Raw genomic sequence first — 18,899 nt, 5'->3', positions numbered from 1 at the left:
TGACTGCAAACTGGAACAAGGGATCTTTTGGGGGTGATGGAAATGTTCTAAAATTAGATTGTAATCAAGGTTACACAATTCCATAAATTTACTAAACATCATTTACATTTATTTTAGTGAATTTTATGGTACATAAATTATATTTCAATAATATATGATGTCTCTCTTATGAATCTTAAAACATTTTGACTAAAATCAAAGCCATAATATCAAATATGCCTTTTTAAAATTATATTCTCTATCTTCCCCCCTCCTCCCTCTAATTTTGTCCATTCTTTTTATCTTTAGCCTCGCCTCCAGGGTTGAGAATCACTGTTCTGAAGGGAAAAGACCTGACATCAATAAATAATAAACAACAGGGGCGCCTGGGTGCCTCAGTCATTAAGCATCTGCCTTCGGCTCAGGGCATGATCCTGGCGTTCGAGCCCCACATCAGACGAGATCGGGCGCGTTCAGGGTGGTATGGCCGTAGACCGAGCCCTACATCAGGCTCCTCCGCTGGAAGCCTGCTTCTCCCTCTCCCACTCCCCCTGCTTGTGTTCCCTCTCTCGCTGGCTGTCTCTCTCTGTGTCAAATAAATAAATAAAATCTTTTTTAAATAAATAATAAACAACAAATGAGAAACACAAACACCACAAATAAGAAAAACAAATTTTGGGGTGCCTGGGTGGCACAGTCATTAAGCGTCTGCCTTCGGCCCAGGGCGTGATCCCAGTGTTCTGAGATTGAGCCCCGCATCAGACTCCTCTGCTGGGAGCCTGCTTCTTCCTCTCCCACTTCCCCTGCTTGTGTTCTCTCTCTCGCTGGCTGTCTTTCTCTCTGTCAAATAAATAAATAAAATCTTAAAAAAAAAAACTAGGCCAAGAACTTCACTAAGCATAGAATATCTAAGGCCTTCCCATCATGGATCCATTAGCTTCTTGTCTATAAAACAGAGGTTCAGAACACAGGCTTTGGAGTGGTAGAAACCTAGAATCAAATCTTGGTTCTGCCTCTCATTCCTCAAAGGAGATTTGGGGCCAATTACTTTACCTCATTCGTTCTTGATTTCATTTGCGAAATCTCACAGGACTGATATGAAAATATACATATAAACTACTTAGCACGGTGCCTGGCACAATATAATAATCAATAAATAGAAGTCTTTATTTTCTACATCTTAATAACCCCTAGGGGCAGCACTATATTAAAGCACTATTCAACAATACTTTAAAAAAACATTAAATGATTTTCAGTAGACTCACTTAGTAAGGCTGATAAGTATATAATGCATTCTTTTAAAGCTCTCCAGTAATAAACCATGTTGGCATTGCTTCAGTGACCAGGAAATACCTCTTCTACATTCAGCAATGCAGAAACATACCTCGGTGAAATAGTCCACAAAAATCAGGCCTCAAACTGAAGTCTCTTACTAAGTACAACAGCTATATATCATTAACCTGTGCATGACCATTTTTCCTTTCATAAAATGGTAACAAACTAGGAATATGTATAAAGATTACTATAAAAGCACTTCCACAGAGATTGAAATTATAGGGAAAAATCTCACAAATGTGTACCCTATATCTACTCCTTTAACCTGTTTGATATATAATCCTGGAGCATTTGAGTGAAAAGTTTGAAATAATTTTCCCCCATAGCTTATCATGGTTCTATCCATGAGAAATTCAGCATAAAATCAGTACTTTGTCAATCAATGGCTCAAGAATTTCAACTTTTAGAACCAGCAATTGAAAGAATGCAAATAAAGTCAACCTACTTATTGGGAGAAAATATTTGCAAATGACTTATATGTTAAGGAGTTAATATCCAAGATATACAAAGAACTCATATAACTCAACACACAAAAAACAAATAATCCAATTAAAAATGGGCAGAGACAGTTAGGTGGCTCAGTTGGTTAAGCGTTCAGCTCTTGATTTCGGCTCAGGTCATGATCTCAGGTTCGTGAGATCCAGCTCCGAGCTCAGCACGGTGGCATCTGCTTGAGATTCTCTCCCTCTCCCTGTGCCTCTCCCCCCTCACACTAAATAAATAACAAATAAGTAAATAAATAAAATCTTTTTAAAAAATGGGCAGAAGATCTGAATACACATTTTTCCAAAGAAGACAAAGAGATGGCCAACAGAAACATGAAAAGATGCTCAGTATGGGGCACCCAGGTGGCTCAGTTGGTAGAACATGCAACTCCTGATCTCAGGCTCATGAATTTGAGCCCCATGTTAGGCATAGAGCTTACTTTTAAAAAGGCTCAATATTACTAATTATTAGGGAAATGCAAATCAAAACCACAGTATCATCTCACACCTGTCAGAATGGCTAGTATCAAAAAGACAAGAAATAACCAGTGTTGACAAGGATATGGAGAAAAGGGAATGCTGGTACACTGATAGTGGGGATGTAAATCGTGCAGTCACTCTGGAAAACAGTATGGAGGTTCCTCAAAAAACTAGGGGCGCCTGAGTGGCTCAGTCAGTTAGGCGTCTGACTCTTGATTTCAGCTCAGGTCATGATCTCAGGGTTGTAAGATTAAGCCCCATGTTGGGCTCCATGCTGAGCATGGAGCCTGCTTAAGATTCTCTCTCTCCCTCTCTCTCTGCTCCTCCACCCTCCCTTTCTTAAGGAAAAAAACCCTAAAAGTAGAAGTACCACATGATTCAGTAATTCTACTACTGGGTACTTACCTGAAGAAAACAAAAACACTTATTCAAAAAGATATATACTCCCCTATGTTTACTGAAGCATTAGTTACAAAAGCCAAGATGTGGAAGCAACCTAAGTGTCCATCAAGAGATGAATGGATAAAGAAGATGTGGTATATATTCACAATGAAATATTACTCAGCCATAAGAAAGAATGAGATCATGCCATTCATGATAACATGAATGGACCTAGAGGGTAGTATGCTAGGTGAAATAAGTCAGATAGAGAAAGACAAATACCGTATGATTTCACTTATGTATGGAATCTAAAAAACAAAACTAACGAAAAAACAACAAAGAGAAACAAACTCGCTAATACAGAGAACAAACTGGTGGTTGCCACAAGGGAGGGGAGTGAGGGGATAGGCAAAACAGGGGAAGTGATTAAGAGATACAAACTTCCAGTTCTAAAATAAGTAAGTCACAGAGATGAAAAGTACAGCATAGGGAATATAGTCAATTATATTGTAATAACATTGTATAGTGACAGATGGTAACTACACTTATGGTGGTGAGCGCTGCATAAGGTATAGAATTGTCAAAATACTATGTAGTACACCTAAAATTAATACATTATATGTCAAGCATAATTCAATAAAATTTTTATATAAATTGTCAGAATTATACAGTAAATTTTCCATTAACAATCCTCTCTCCCTCATATATGTATATTCACATCAATAAACATTTACCAAGTGCCAAGTACTGCCAGGATCTGGGGATAAAAGAAAGAAGGTCAGTTCTTATCCTCAAGGAGCCTACAGTTTACCCAAGTTTAACATATACTACTGCTGACTCCTGGTTCAAGAAGCTGAACTGAACACTTATATCTCTTGTACTTTCCGAGACCTGGAAAAGTGATGGCAAAAAAGTACAAAAGTATAAGTCACAAGCCAAGGACATAAATGGAAAATGGCATAGCAAATACAAGATTTCAACAACTTCTGACAGAGAGCAGACAGGAAAGAACTGGCTAGTAACACAAATCAAAGGATACTACAACCTAAAATATGTAACAGAAATGGTTCCAACGCAGGATGGAGAAGACTTGCAGGACCAAACCCCAGAGATAAGTGATCCCATAAAGCGCCAGAGTTAAAAAAACAACAACAACAACAACGCTGAGCAAAAGGGACTAACTGAAGGTCTGAATTATGACACAGTTGATGAACTCACCTCCCCATTCCACCAAAGACAAAAATCCTCACACGCAGAATATCAAATTCAACAAACCTGGATGAATAAGGAACCCCAGAGCAAAGCCCTTTGCCCTCTGGTATTTGGGTCCTCCAAGTGTAATAGCCAGCTGTCCACCCACTCACCCCAAAATAAAGCCTACCAGTTGACAACCCTGTCTCCGAACATAGAACTCCCAGTCGGCCCTTCTACTAGCTCATTCTTAAATACGGATAGAACCAGGAGACAGCCATTTGGAGAAAACCTGTAACACAGAAAAGAAAGATCAAAAGAAACAAAAATGTTCTTGGAGGAGTTGAAATAATTGAAGAAACCATTTTTAATTTAATTTTTAAAAATATAGTCCTAAAATTCAAAAATCAAAGAGGTATATAATTAACAGGTTCCCTCCCAACCCTGTTTCCCATCCATTCAGTTCCCACCACTCCCCCAACAACCACTCATTAGATTATTGTGTAGCCCTCTGGAGTTTCTTTAAACAAATAAGCAAATATAAATATATGTTCTCTTTCTCCTTCCCTACACAAAAAGTAGCATAGTATATACCAAACTTTTGTTTATAGTCACAACTACTTGATATTTTTTCCCCATCACTATATAGAGGTTCCTCATTCTTATTTTTTAAAACCTACATAGTATATAGTATTTAATTATTTGCTATGTTATTTGTTATGACAAATAGCATTGCATATTTTGCATATGTGGGTGTGTGTGTGTATATATATATATTTCCTGAAATGAAATTGCTGGATCAAAAGAAATGTGCATATTTAACTTTTATTGAAGCATGCTAATATATCCAGAATAATACACATAATACATATGTATCTTTATATAATGCTGCCAAACTGCCTTCCATGGGCATTGTACCAATTCAAACTCCCACCTACAATGTGTGAAAGTGTCCTTTACCCCATAGCCTTGACAACAAAAAGGTGTTATCAAACGTTTTGACTTTTAACACTCTGATAGATTTTAAAAAGAAATCTCGGTGTGGTTTTAATTAGCATTTATCTTATGAGTGAGGTTAAGCATCCTTCACATAAACAATAATTAAAGTCATGAATAAGCCAAGAATTCTTATTATCACTGCTACCACTTAAGGAAATAAAACAAGATGTATGAAGATTGGAAAGTAGGACACAAAATTCAAAACTTGCAGGCTATATGATTATCTACCTAGAAAATCCAAGCAAATCAACTAAAAACTATAATAGGAACTAAGAGAGCTCCGCAGAAAGGTCACAGATGAAATCAACAAAAGAAATCAATAGCTTTGCTATATATTGGCAATAATCAGCTAGAATATATAATTTAAAAAAACAGCTATTCTAAGGTGAGGGACCTGGAGGTGGGCAGCACTAGGAAGGGGAGGGAAGGGCTGGGTGTCTGGAGGAAGTCAGATCACTGAGATTTTAAATACACACACACTATCCTGTACATAAGAGCAACAAAGCTATAACATACTCATCTAGGAATAAACTCAAGAGGAAATATGCAATACCTATATAAAGAAAACTGTAATATAATACAGCTATAGTAAGTTAAATAATGTAGTTTCAGCACAGAACAGATAGCATAATAAACATTGTCAGAATAACTGGCTGTCTATAAGGGAGGAATATTAAAGCCCTACTTAAAACCAGTCACAAAAATAAATTCCAGGTAGGTTAAAGAGCTAAACATAAAAGCAAAACTATATAACTATCAAAAGAAAATATGGCTGGATATATTTCTGACCTGAAGAAAGGCTTTCATAAAAAGACAAAATGCAAAGACCATTAATAAAAAAGCTAACACATTTGTCCATTTGACCATGAACAAGGTTAAAAGCTAAGCAACAGACTGGGAGCAAATATTTGCAACATGTATAGCAAAGCATTAATATCTGGAATATATAAAGAACTAAAAAAATCAGTAAGAAATACAAATGGCCAATATGTGGACGATAGGAGGATGGCTCAGACTCTTTAGTAAGCAGGGACGTGCAAATTCAAACAATTTAATAACATTTTTTATCCATCAGATGAGTCAAAAATCTGTTAATATTACATTTCAAGAAGCATGAGAAATTCAGCACTTCATGCACTCTTGGCAGACAAACTGGAATAGCCTTTTCATTTGACAAATTCTAAGTATCTTAATGCATACTTACCACCAGCAATTACACTTTTTAGTATCTACCTGAGAAATACTCTTGTATGTATACAAATATGCATGCACTAGGACTTTTATTGAAGCATTGTTTGGAATAGCAAAAAATATTGAAAAGAACTTAAATATCCATGTATAAGAGAATGGTAAAATAAGCAGTGGTACATCTGTACTATGCAATAATATACATCTGTTTAAAAAATGAAAGAAGGATATATACTAATGTATTAAAATCTCCTACACATAGATACTACTAAGCGAAAAAAAAATTATAATACAGCATATACAACATATCATTTATGTGGAAAAAAACCCACAAAACCTTATGTTTCTAACTGTACTCACATATGTTTAAGTGCATATAAAAAAGCCTGGAAAGATATGCTCTTAATTTATCCTGCAGGTTAAAGAAGCAAGTAGTACTAAACACTATGTATTCATTAAAAAGAATGGTGTGAAGATATATATAGAGAGAGAAATAAAAAGAGCCCTAAGTCCTATTCTTTGGGAAAAGAGCAAGTCATAAAATATTTATTTTTTATTTGCATATGCAAGGGAATACAGGGGAAAAGGACTATACAAGTTCACAGTCAACTCTTTTTTTTTAAGATTTTTTAATTAGTTTTAAGTGATCTCTACACCCAACATGGGGCTTGAACTTATAACCCCAAGATCAAGAGTCGCATGCTCTACCAACTGAGCCAGGGTGGCGCCCCTACAGTCAACTCTTAATAACAGTTACCCACTGGAGGGCAGAAATTGTGTAAAGGTGGACCTTAAGGTTTTAATCTACCTCTATGTTATTTTATAATCCTTTAAAGCAGAATTGTGCATCGACAACCTGTACAAAAGAACCAGTTAAGGATATTATAATTTCTCAAAATAACTGAAGGAAAAAGAAAACAAATAAGGTATACACAACATAAATCCAAATAAATAGCATCAATTAACACTGAATGCTTTGTGTCAAGCACTGTAAGCCCCTTCAGCATTTTCTCATGTAATCATCACAAAAATCTTGAGGTAGATAATATTTTTATTCCCATTTTACAAATGAGGAAACTAGGCTCAAAAAATTAAGTTAACTTGTCTAAAATCACACAGCCAGTAAAAGCCAGGGCCAGAATTCAACTCAGGCACTGGACTCCCAAGTCCACTCTTTATTCATAGTATGGGGCCACATATAATATGGAGCCACATGCATAACACTATACACAACCCTGAATTGCAGATACATACAATGCATAACCACATTACAGTCCTTGGGAATTTATAGCACTAAAACTATCTTCTTCCTCACTTCCATCATCCAGTTTTGCTTTGGCAAGATCATTTCCTTAATTAAAGATGTTCATTTTGTGTGAAGAAATTTCTGGGTCTAAATTAGAAAAGGGGTTGAAATTATCTCCATCTTCTTTCATTATCAAAACTAAACAATTTATATTTATTGGGGTACCTGGCCTTATATTTATCAATCACCTACCCTCAAATCCCTAATTAACACTTATTCTGCCTAACCCTTTACAACAGTGGTGGCAAAAGTACATACAGCCCTCAAGCCAAACTCACCTCACCTCACTGCCGGTTTTTGTGCAGCAGACCTGAGAAAAATTTTTATATTTTTAAATGGTTGGAGAAAAAAAATCAAAAGAAGAATAGTATTTCATGACACAGAAAAATTATTCAAAATGCATATTTCAGTGTTCATAAATAGTTTTATTGGAACACAGCTACACTCATTCATTTACATATTGCCTATGGCTGCTACAACAGCAGAGCTGAGCTGTTGCAACAGACTTCATGGCCCGCAAAGCCTAAAATATTTACAATCTGGTCCTTTACAGAAAAAGGTTATCAAACCTTGCTTTATAGTTTCCATAAGAAATTCATCTATTTAACTCAATTACCCCTAACAACAATCCTGAGAGCTATGTGGTATTACCCCGAATTCTGAAAATTACGAAGGCTCAGAAAAGTTTAGCGTCTTGCCCAAATCACAAAGCTAGTAAGTGAAGGGGAGAATTCTGGAACCCCAGTTTTCTAATCCAACATACTTTCTACCACACTAACACTTTCTAAGAATCCAACCCCTCCTGATTAATCAATGAGTTTAGATATTTGGTGCTAAAATTTACCAGATGGTTAGAGACATGAAAGCTTTAAACTGGTAGGAAAACATTTCTCAATTGAGAAACTTTGACTCCAAAAATGTTAATAGAATACATTGTATTTCATACATGGTTGTATAATTTACAAAGTATATTTTCTCAATTAGCCAAAAAAAAAAAACCCCTGCAAAATAGGTAGGGCTTTTGCTTTGTTTAATAACAAATGAGGAAATCGATGCTTAACAGACTTACACCAGATCACACTGACGGCAAGACCAGAACCCAGGCTGACTCCTACTCCAGTGACATTTTCACTTGGGAACACGGTCTCTTCTCATAAGAAATGTACCTGGGTTTTTTTTTTTTTCCTTAGAAACAAAAGCATGTAACTCACACATTAAAAATATTAAGAAACCTAAAGTGTTTACAAGAGATAAATTAACAATTTAACAAAATAACAATTAACAGAAAGGATACTAAGAATTACTGGTCTCTTAACATTCTGATCCCTGTTCAAAGTCACCTCCTCAAAGAAACCTTCCAAACTAACCACCTGAGCTAAAGAGGCTTCTCTCTAACATCCCAGCAACCTTTAAAACCATTTCTTCTCAGGGGGCGCCTGGGTGGCTCAGATGGTTAAGCGCCTGCCTTCAGCTCAGGCCATGATCTCCAGGTCCCAGGATAGAGTTCCACATCGGGCTCCCAGCTCAATGGGGAGTCTGCTTCTCCCTCTCCCTCTGCCTCCCCCCTGCTTGTGCTCTCTCTCAAATGTCTAAATAAAATCTTAAAAAAATAAAATAAAACACTATCTTAAAAAAAACCAAAAACATTACTGCTCAGGGTGCCTGGCTGGCTTAGTCCGTGGAGCATGCGACTCTTGATCTCGGGATTGTGGGTTGAGCCCCATGTTAGGTGTAGAGATTACTTAAAAATAAAATCTTTTAAAAAACACATTCTTCTCAGCATTTATGTTCTGATGTATTTGTTGACTGTCTGTTGTTCTCCCACTGTAATGTAACCTCAAATAGAGCAGGGTCATTACCTACTTTTTTTCCTTTTCGTCTATTCCCAACACATCAACCCTGCACACTGAAGGAACACAATAAATATTTGTTGAATGAATGGCAGAACCTTACAAATATCCTGGGTAAGTCATACTCCAAAATTCATTTGGACTAACAGCTTCAGAGTAAGTTATCAGTACATCTGAAAAGGTTCTTTAGTAAGTGAACCACATCTCTTCAAGGGTTTTTTTCTCTTGCAAGAAACCTTCAAATGCTAACTCTGAATGGAAATGCCACAGCAGCTCATAAGGACAAAAATTACTCTCTGGGCAGCACTGGATATTGTCAGAGCTGAACTAGCACCCCATAGTTCTTGGGGCCGATCAAGCCAATTTCCCATTCTTCTATTAAACACATCCCCTAGTGTTTAAAACAATTCAAAATAACATCCTAATTTTAATTACACTTAACTAGAGGCTGAGATTTACCAACCAATTGTGCTGTGCTAAATTTTAATTCTCATTTTTACAAGTAACAGAACGAAAATAATCTTACATGATTCCTAAATGAATAGGACAATGTACAGGTGATTACAGCCTAAGCTACAAATAGCAAGTCTCCACAAGGTACTGACTGATATATGTTTTGGTCAAGAAGCTGGCTCACAATCAGAAACCAAATAACACATAGATATGGCTGCTTTTAGGACAAATCCAATGCCAATTTCTCATTAATTATAAACTAAATCTGCTTTCCCCCCTAGTTTTAAGCAAAGATTTCATCCTATACAAACAATCTGAAAACAAAAATAATATGCTTTCTAAAAAAAGAAAACAAAACACTTATGTAACTTTACCATAAGGATCATCTAGCTTGCCATACTGAAGTTTCCTGATCATGAAAGTCTCACTGCCTCATAAAGAGCTTTAGAATATCCCCACTCTTTAAATACAAAGCATGACCTTCAAAAACGCATTTAGAAACATTTCTCCTCCACAAATGGCCAAAGAATAATTAGATACTGCCACAAAATAGCTTCATTTAAATACATGTATAGTATCATTTATTATGTGTTTTTTTATTGAAGTATAGTTGACACAAAATGTTACATTAGTTTCAGGCAAACAACATAGTGTTTCCACAAGTCTATACATTATGCTGTGCTCACAAGTGTAGCTACCATCTGTCACCATACAATGCTATTACAATACCATTAACTATGTTCCCTAGGCTGTACCTTTTATCCCTGTAACTTATTACTTCCATAACTGGAAGCCAGTACCTCCAACCCCCTTATCTATTTTATAGTTTATAAAACTTCAAGATAATTCACACGCAAAAGAATACAGCTGGACCCTTACCTCATACTACATACAAAAATTAACTCAAAATGGATCAAAGCCCTCAATATTAAAGTTAAAACAATAAAACTCTTCAAAGAAGAGATAGGGGTAAATCTTCATTGTCTTGGATTGGCAGTGGTTTCTTAAATATAACATTGAAAGCACAAGCAACAAAAAATTAGATAAATTGGACCTCACATTTCAAAACTTCTGTGCATCAAAAGACACTATCAACAAAGTAAAAAGGCAACTCTGAATGGAAGAAAATATTTGCAAAGCATATGTATGATCAGGGTCTAGTATTTAGAATATATTTTTTAAAAACTCCTTCATGTCAACATTTAAAAAAAATTTTTTAATGGACAAAAGACTAAGACAGTTCTCCAAAGAAGAAATTCAAATAGCCAACGACCATGTGAAAAGATGCTACACATCATTAGTCATTATAGAAAGACAAATAAAAACCACAATGAGATCCCATTTCACACCCACTTAGGATGGCCATAAAGCACACAAACAAACAAAAAACCCAGAAAGTAACAAATGTTGGTGAGGATGTGAAGAAACTGGAACCCTTGTATATTACTAGTGGGAATGTAAAATGGTGCAACCACTGTGAAAAACAGTTTAGTGGTTCCTCAACAAGTTAAACAGAATTACCATATGACTCAATAATTCCACTTCTAGGTACATACCTGAAAGAACTGAAAACAGGTGTTCAAACAAAAATGTGTACACAAATATTCATACCAGCATTATTCACAAAGGTCAAAAGGTAGAAAGATCCCAAATGTCTATGAACTGATGACTAAACAGGTAAACAAAATGTACTATATCCATGCAAGGGAATATTATTCAACCATAAAAAAGGAACGCAATATAGGGCACCTGGCTGGCTCAGTCGGAAGAGCATGCAACTCTTGATCTCAGGGTTGTGAGTTTGAGACCCTCGTTGGGTCCAGAGATTACTAAAAAAAAATATAAACTTTTAAAGAAAGGGATGAAATACTGATACATGCCACAACATAGTGAACCTCAAAAACATGCAAAGTGAAAAAAGCCAGACAATAAGGTAATATAATGCATGACTTCATTTATATGAAATACCCAGACCAGGGAAACCCATAGAGAGGGCAGATTCGTGGTTGCCAGGGGCTGGGAGAAAAGCGGAATGGAAACTGATGGTTTAATGGATACAGGGTTTCCTTTGGGGGTGATGAAAATGTTTTGGAACTAGATACGCAACATTATGAAGGTACTTCATGACACTGAATTGTACACTCTAAAATGGTACGTTATGTTACGTGAATTTTATCACAATAAAAAGTTACCAGGTTAAAACACAGAAAACAATGTTGCTTCATTTCTGTTAATGAAATATATATATATATATATATATATATATATATATATATATATATCTCCATCCCTGACGAAAGGGGCATTAAAGGCTCACTACTGCAGTAACTTAACCTCAATATTTTCTAAACCGAGTATCTCATAACAAGCTCTACCAAAACAATTTAAAGTAGCATCAAATTCTACTCTTGAAGTTTTGGGAATTTTTAAATGAATGCTTTTATAGATGTCCTTTATAATCATCAAATATCTCCTAACAGTACCATAAATTTTATGATCTCAAACAAAAAGATGGGAAAAAACCCACCTCTCTGAAAGTATTCTGGGTTTTAGCCAAGAGTAATAATCAAGTATATCTGCAAACAGAGCTGGTCTACTTATACTATGATGGGGTACTGAGAAAGGGTTTTTTTTTTCTTACAATCTCCCCCCACGAACATATACACAAGAATTCAGACCTTCTGTTAATTTTTAAAGTAAATTTTCTGACTAGAAATCTTATAGTAATACAACAATTCTCATTTCTTTATTTCTGACTACTCTGGTTCTATGCAACCACTGGCTTCATCACTCATTGGCTAACTAATGTACACCTTAATGAAAAAATTTCTGTACTTTATGGAAGAAAGTTAAAGTCCAAATTATAGAAATTTAACTCCTAAAACACTATATAATAATTACATCAACAGATGTAAACTTATGATATGAGGATCAACATTGGCCTAGAAGTCAGAATTCCAGGGTCCACCACTTACTTACTAGGGCAGGTCTTATCTTTCTGTGCTTTATTTTCTCTCTTAAGTATAAAAAGGCAAATAACTTTCCTGCCTGCCTACCAACAGAAGTACAGTAATAAAAATATGTACAAGGTGTGAGGGGACCACTGAAGAGGGGCACCTAACGTAGCTTTGGTGGAGGATGCTGGCAAAAGGGGAAAAAGGGGGTGAGCAGGAAAGGCTTTCAGGAATAACTAATGACAGAGGTTAGTCTAAAAAGAATGAGCTCAAATTCAAAGGCAGGGGAAGAGAGAGCATTCCAGGTTGGGGAGTGGGGGTTGGGGCAGGGGCATCAGAAGCAAAGGCAGAGAGATGAACACCAAAATTCTGCTTATGTTGTTCCCCTTCTTAAATAGTCAAAGGTTCCTAATTCTGCAGGGTAGTCCTTCACCTCAGCTTCAATCTAAGATTCCAGCCTTATCTCATTCCACTCCCCAGATATACCAAGCTTGCACTTCCCAGCCTCAAAACTTGCAGATTCTTCCACTCCAGGAACATCTAGTTCAAAATGGGGAGGCTACCTTGCCTGCCAAAATTGGTGCAACATTCCCAGGCTCTCATGGTGCTTTTACACTTCCACTCTACCGCTTAATATGCTAAGTATTCATCTTAATCTAAGAGAATATGAACATAGTATTAGCTTTTGTATTTAAAATCTGGGTAGCCAAAACAAGGATTACACTCTTTGCAACATCAAAGCAGAATAAAAGAAAAAGGGCATGGGAATGTTCTCAAATTTGCAACATTTCCAAGATAATATGTCAGTAAAGTTTGTAAAAAGTAACCACGAAAAGTTACAAATCCATAAACTATTAATCTTGACCCAGAACAGAATGAGACCATCAGAAGGCATCTTTACCAGAAGATAAGTAATGTATTCAGAGAACAAAATGTCCTAGTAATCTGCTATAATTTAAACTCACACCAAAAAGCAAGTGCCAATTTTCAAACAAGGTAAATTCAGAATGACCAAAAAAAAAAAATGTATAATTACTTAAGCATTCAAAACCAGCTTTAGTGCATTTTAACTATCCTTTAATGCAGGGTATCCTTCCTTTAGGCTGCTGACTTTAAACAATGTTTAAATTCATCAATCTAAAGGTTAGAGACTGTCTAGAAGACACCTGCTGCTCTGTGTCATATACTGGGATCTCTTCAAAAGTTATCTTGGTATTACAAATTACTATAAATGAAAAACAGGTAACGATGCTTCCCCAGATTGGAAGCAATCACTACTACACAGAAGATTTTCACAACATAAAGCCTATTTATTCATCTAGATGCTTTAGTCAAAGGTAATTCTTAAGAAGGAAGAGCCATACCACTCACATCTGTTTTGAGGGTTCGATTTCATTTTAACAGGGTCTATCAACTCCCAAGATAGGGAGATACACACGTGCAGGATTTCCACCCACAGCCCACTCCATAAATGTTTCACCACTCTTAACTAGTCAAACAAAACCTCCTTCAGTACAGTGAAGCCACCTCACCACTTTTACCCTAAACCATACCATTTCCTCCCCATCTCCAAGCTGTCAGTCACAGAAATACCACCCGTTCCCAAATAATACCTCTCAATCTCCTTGAACCTAACCCACCTACACAACCAGACAGCAATATTCTCTCACCCGATCCAGTCCTACCGACTTTCACACATCAACTGAATCTCTATATTAAATCCACTTTCCCCCACCCCTTTACCCACTGAAACTCAACTTCCCACACCTGAAGCGATCTTCTCTTGCAGCAGCCTCAATCTCACTTAAATGATCACTCAGTCCTTTGTCAACCATCTCCCGGTCCCCCCTCATGTATCCTCCTCGCCTTCCCCATCCCCTAGTCTTCCATCAACTCCCAAAGTTGCCACCCCCAACAAAAACAGAAAAGAAGACAAAAAACGCACCTCAAACCCAAACCTGCCCTTCTCCACTTCCCCCCCTTAGAATTTTCCTCTCCGCCTGTTCGCTCAAACGGACAACAGCTCCGACAACCCCGAAGACCCAATCCCGGCCTCGTCCCATACCTCTTGGCGACAGCAATCACCCTGCCTCGGTCAAGCCGTCCCCCACTAGGGCGCTTACTCCGAACAGACTCTTGGCCGCCGCTGCCTCCCTCCATTCATCCCCGGCCCATTCATCTCTCAGCCGGATCCCAGACACGCCCCCCGGCCTCCTCCCTCTCTCCCAGAGCCCCGGCCAGCCTGGGACCCTCACCAGATCAGAGGCTCTCACGGACAGAGACTCGGACTCTTCGCTTCTCCCTCGCCCTCTTTCCAGCCTCCGCTCGCCCCTCGACGAGCCACACCGTAGAACACACACATATACACACACCGCCTCCTCCTCTATCGCCTCCTCGGATGCTTCTTACTCCCCTCCTCGATGTCTCGAGCTCCGCTCCGCGTTGTATGCGCGTGCGCGCGCGAGCGTCTCCCGCGAGCCCACCGGGCCAGCTACAGCCGGTAGGTAAAGAGCGGGCGGGGTTAGGGGAGTGGGGTGCGAGCCCAAGCTCGCGCTCGCCCGGGAGCAGAGCAGGCGCACGCGTACTCCAGTCAGGGAATTCTGGAGAGGAGAGGGGGGTGGAGGGGGGCGGGGAAGAGAGGGGAGGAAAGAAGAGGGGGAGGGGCGGAGAAAGCCAACGGAGCAGCCCCAACTCCGAACAGCCCCTATCGCTGCGAGGTGCAGAGTGGCTAGCCAACTACAGCGTGCGCACTCCTCCCCCGCCCTCTTCAACGCAGCGGGAGAGAAGGATGCGCGTCGAGCAGGAGAAAGGCTTCTCTCCTTTCCAAAAAGACACGCGTGACACCTCCTGTGTGTTCAAAAGCTCTATCTTCACGGCTGCTTTACCTTCTTCCCCTCCAAAAAAGAAAAGTCCAAGCACACAGTACTTCCCAGCCGCCCACCATCTACTCCGTTATCCGCAAGCCTCTAAATGCAGCAGCTCTGCCGAGATGTGGTACCCGCGGGCACCTTTTCACCCACCACCCCTAACTCCCTTTTTCCAACTCCCGTCTTTTCTCGCGAGACCCATACCTGCCGGCTTCGGGATTAGAAATCGAAGCACAGATTTACAAATACCGGTCTCCCGGTTACGTTGCGAGGGCAACGGCCAAGGCATGTCCCCCCCACCCCTCAGGACCGCAGTGCGCGCGCGCGGGGGCTGGGCAACAACGAAAGTGGGGATGGGAAAGGGAAGCTATGAAACGGATTTTTGAGGGCATGTAACCACTAGGCCTGGGCACGTGCCTTGCGCCTCGCAGGCGGGTGCGGTGTACCCTGGGAATTGTAGTTTTTGTTCTCTCCAGTCCCATTCCCATCCTCAGCCTTACTTAGGCCTCTGGCCAGGAGGGAAATTACCGACGCCATTTTGCTGGGAACAATGGCCTTCGGCCTAGGCAGTGACGGGTGGGGGAGGGAGTAATGTTTTAAGGGTTCAGTTAACCTCCCCTGGCCCCTCGGTGCCATAGCAACCCCTTCAGAAACCTAGCCCCGCCCCCTCTCTGCTCGGCTGGGCTCCTAGACTGCGCGCATGCGGAAAGGCCACCTCCCCCTAAAGCAGGCTCTCACCATCTTCTACCGCTCACCTCCCTTCTATAGTTGGTAGTGAATGCCACCTCCTTCAAGCTTTCACTACACGTTAACCTCAGCGCAGCGGCTTTATTTAAGAACTGCTTCCTGCATTGTATCGGGCACAGTACAGAATTGTTTCTGTCATTCTTGCATGAATAATCCTGGCTCCACAGAGGAGGAAACTGAGGATCAGGAGGGGAAAACGGACATGACTTGCTCAAGTTCACACAACTAAGTATGGAGGAGTCAGAACTTGAACCCAAGTGTGCTCGCTTCAGAGCCCATGCATTTTTCAATCCCCCAGGCCGCATCTGGTATCTCAGCCACTGAATGAAAGCTCCTAATGGGCAGGATTTTTTTCAAATGCCCTCAAGCTTTGGCTTGATGCCTTGAGGGTAGGAGGCGTGTGGAAAACACCAGGCTAATATTTACAGGTGCCCAGCCCCAGGGCCCTATTACTGAGTTATATCAATCTTCTTTCTCCACTTTTTTTTCCTTTTCCTACTGTAGGCCTCACAACCTCAGCCTTTTCAGCCCTTTAAAAAACCATCAATAAATTTAAATATGAGCTTTCCAGAGTCCAAATGGAGTGGAACGGTAAGAGGCCATGTAGCCTTGTTTGTTGTCTTTGCATCTTTCCTCTTGAAAGTCACTTATTAATCCCAGGATTGCCAGAACATGTAAGAAACCCAGGCTATGTCCTTAATAAATTAAACTCCCCATCTTCCACTTTTGACAATGGAAAGAGACTCTAAAGGAATGAAATTCAGGGTTAGGAGGTCGAACTATTTCACCTGTGGAGATCTTCCTGGCAAAATTTGAAAGAGCAAGGTGTGATTTCTCCAAACAGTGCCACCACTCTACCTTAAAGGTCTCTGCATTCCAAATTAGCTGTAGAGTGAATGGAGTCTCCTAAACTCCTTTCCTCATTGCCCATGAAGATAGTCCCTTTTCCCTGTTAAATTGTTCACTACTATGGAGAAAACAGGAAACATAGCCAAGTAACCACCAAAGGGCAGTTTAAAAGGTTACCAAGTTATTACAAGTCTTTGTATCCCCTGACTCCCACTGAGATGGTAATTAGAAACTTGCGCCCACCATTTTCTTTAATTGAACCACAGTTTTTATTTCTCAGTGTTACTGTACTCCCATCATCACTACACACATCCACCTTTAGGAAAATCAACAGGTATCTCCCTCATTTGTGGCCTGCTACTCTTCCTTAGTCTCCCAGCGCCATGATGTAATCAATACAGAGTAATACCTGGAAATGTTAGCCCTTCAACCTGCTCAGTTATGAACCCTTCTGAGAATTCCCCCTTTGACAGTCAAACATTTGCTAAATAAATGTAAAGTAGTGTGACTTTTACAAACTTCAGAAATTGGAAAACCAGTCTGTTCCCCATTCAAGCACAGGCTCTTCTCAATTTAGACCTTTCATTGACAAACATGCTCTTCTATTTGAAGCAACCTGTCCATAACTCAGAACAAATGCCACTATAGGCAGAAAGGGGAGTGGGCAATTATAGCTAGTCAACAATGTATGGCAGGGAATATTCCTTTCTAACCCACTGGTTCCCACTGACTCTCAGGTTGCATTTGTGATGTTTCTATTCATCAAATAGAAAATTTGATTTATATTAACTACTTGTAATTTGGCTTTACATTATTCTAGGAAAACATTTTTCCAATAATCTAGTTCATCTTATGTGAAGGCTCTGGTGCCAAGAAATTACAAAAGCTTTTGCTGGAACCATTTTTAGACCCCAGCATCCCACAGGGGTGGGGCTGGGGGTCACTTTCATGGCCCCACTAGATGTTGATCTCCTACCTACCACACAGAAGTTAACTCCTTCAATTAATAAGATGGAACAAAGATGAACCTCAAAGCTGACAGCTGACTGCTACAACCATAGGTAGAGTTGTGACTGTTTCTGAAACTCAGTTTCTGACCCTGAGCCCTCCTTTTACCAGTTATTGGGAAAACAATATAAATCATTCTTGATGTGCTTCTCTCTCATCCCAGGTGATGCCACAGTTCAGGGATCTTATGTAGTACCCAGGCATGGAGAGTGGGGGTGGAGTAAAGTTATATACTTCCAATTCCTTAGGACCTATCAGTTACTGCTCAGCCCTCTGCCCACATGGGTCCTTTCAGGTGCTATAGTTTTCTCCAATGTCTCTGCCATACTTGGAGCACAGAACTTTGTCAAGGTCACCTGTTGGTCCATCTACCTAGACAGTACACACAGCCCCTCCTCTCTTGAGTCTTCCAGCCAACCAAATGTTGCTCCTGGCAGTTTGTGCTGGTTGACCTCCCAAAGAGCTCTCTTTGCACCCCCTCCCCCCAACCCCAAGCATCAAGGAGAGGGGAGTGAAGAAGAGAAGAATCTTTTTTTTTAGCCTTATGCAAATCTTTCCTTCTTCTAGTTTTCTGGCCCAGGTACGTTGTCTTTGCCTCTGGACATTAATCCCCCTTCTCTAGGTCTTCCACTTTGGGAACACAAAAGCTAGAAAGACTGACAGAGTATTTAGTTTCCTGCCTCACCACCTCCTTCCCCTGAGATACACCACAAAACGGACTACTTTTTCGGGGGGAGTGGATAGAGAAAATGGGGGGAATTACAGGAAAGAAAAAAAATCCATTTATGTCTCAAAATATTGCAGCCACATTTTCCCTCTATTAAATC

The 18,899-nt window shown here is 39.5% G+C and overlaps 1 protein-coding gene across 1 annotated transcript in view; it reads right to left on the bottom strand.

Moving 5' to 3' along the window:
- The window catches only part of WNK3 (WNK lysine deficient protein kinase 3), a 160,951-nt gene extending 145,844 nt beyond the window's left edge, over positions 1–15,107 (bottom strand). Inside the window, exon 1 of the mRNA XM_087860373.1 lies at positions 14,857–15,107. The gene's annotated coding sequence lies outside the window, so the exon portion shown is untranslated. The remainder of the gene's footprint in view (positions 1–14,856) is intronic.
- Positions 15,108–18,899: the final 3,792 nt, after the last annotated feature.

The sequence above is a fragment of the Ursus americanus genome, chromosome X (assembly GCF_024610735.1).
Source record: "Ursus americanus isolate L20-20 chromosome X, mUrsAme1.1.p, whole genome shotgun sequence".
Lineage (NCBI taxonomy): Eukaryota > Metazoa > Chordata > Mammalia > Carnivora > Ursidae > Ursus > Ursus americanus.
This window is presented reverse-complemented; position numbering and strand designations above follow the sequence as displayed.